Source organism: Pygoscelis adeliae, unplaced genomic scaffold (genome assembly GCF_000699105.1).
Source record: "Pygoscelis adeliae isolate BGI_AS28 unplaced genomic scaffold, ASM69910v1 Scaffold681, whole genome shotgun sequence".
Lineage (NCBI taxonomy): Eukaryota > Metazoa > Chordata > Aves > Sphenisciformes > Spheniscidae > Pygoscelis > Pygoscelis adeliae.
Window position 1 is genome coordinate 22,290 of NW_008824015.1, and position 1,753 is coordinate 24,042.

The window sequence follows — 1,753 nt, forward strand, 5'->3', positions numbered from 1 at the left end:
GGGCCGCCTCCCGTGCCCCCCCGCCTTTGAGGCTCTCCGCAGCCGACGTGGCCTCGGGCATTCCCTGCCGTACCCCGAGCAGGGAGCAGTTTTGCATCCCAGCTTTGCCGCCTGGCCCTGGGCAGCGAACGGAGGCAGAGCCCGCGCAGGCAGCACAGACAGGCAGCTCGTGGGCAGGGCGCTGCCCGTCTGGGCACTGGGGCGGCCCGGCAGCCAGCTGGTCCCCGCTTTGATGTGGAGTCCCTCCGGCTCCGCGCAATGCAACCCGGGTCAGCCCGCAGACTGGGGCGGGAGTGAAGCAAGGGTGATTGATTGTCTTGTTTTGTTCCTCCAAGGCTGTCCCGGGCCGTTCGAATTCACGTCTGAGGTCCCCCGAGAGCAGGGGGGCGATGGCAGCGTCCACCCAGGCTGCAGGGATGGGGCTGGTGGGGTGCAGGCTCCGGCCGGGGGCAACAGGTTAGGGGACCAGGGTTGCTGCTGCCCTCCGGGCTGCTGGCTCAGGTGGTTCGAGCGCTCTGTGCCTCAGTTTCCCCACCACCACTGCCCCTTAGGAAGGTGTTGGTGTCTCTGGATGACACGCATCCCGTGAAACCGACCCCGTTACTCTCAGGCGTGTTGCGCATCCCCTGAATTAAGGCAGGCAAAGGGAGCGCAGGAGCCCCATCGAGGGTAAAGCTCATTAGGACTCGAGCGTGTTGACCTCCGAAAAATTGAGTTTAGCTCCATCCAGTTGATGAGTCACGAACTGTGTTTGTGCGTCGTGCTCCCTGCAAGCAAGGTTCCTACTGCAGAGCTAACAGGCTTTTCTGGGAAGCACTGAGGCTTCTGGGCTTCCTAATTATTTTCAAACCCTACTGGCAGCCTCCCTCCGATGGGGATTATGCCTGCTCGAAGCACAGCACTCAAGCATGTTCGGAGTCCTGAAGGTGCTAATTGACTTTACGTTTGGCCTTGCTGCTGAGAGCCTGCTCTCTCGCAGCCCCGGTCCCTCCTCCTGCTACTGAGGCAAGCCCGCCCGCATGTGGTTTGAATTTCTTCCCCGGACAAAAAACCCCTTTCTCCTGCCTCCGTGTCATCTTTCCCTGGAATTGAATTTGGGGAAAATAAAGAGGAGGCCAAATTTTCATGGAGTGACTACCTCCCCTCTCAAGGCAATGACGGGAGCCCCAGGAAAGTGAGGGGCAAAGCCTGTTCCAGGAGCCACCGATGCCCTGTCCCACCCGATGTCCCTTGGCACGGCGATTTCGGTCACCTTCAGGTGGCTCCTTACGTGCCAGTAAGCCCTGGGCGGTTGAGCAGAGCGTGGAGGAGGCTGTCCCGGCGCCGCTAGCTCTCCCTGCTCTGCAGCGGGGGATCCCTTCCTTCCCTCCAGCTGTGTGCTGGGAAGTGCTGCCTGCACAGAGCAGCGCAGGCAGCCCTGTAGGAAACAGAGCGGTGCCGTCCCCCGGCGCCCGGCCCTGCTCACCCCAGGTGAGGTGGTGTGCGTGGGCTTCCCCGTCCACGGGAAAGGAGCAACAGCGAGCTGACCCCGAGGGAGGGACGATGCTCTCAAACAGCAGCAGCCTGAAACACCTGAACATCAGCCAGGGATTATCCGCGGCCCCTCTCTGCCTTCTCCTGCTGGGCCCCGGGTCATACCTGGTGCACGCGGCATGGCACGGCACAGGGGGTGAGCCAGTTGCCCCAGCCATGCCGGCTGCCGTTCCCAGCACGGAGGGCTCACGGGCTGCCCGCGGGGCAGGCGGTTGGGGAA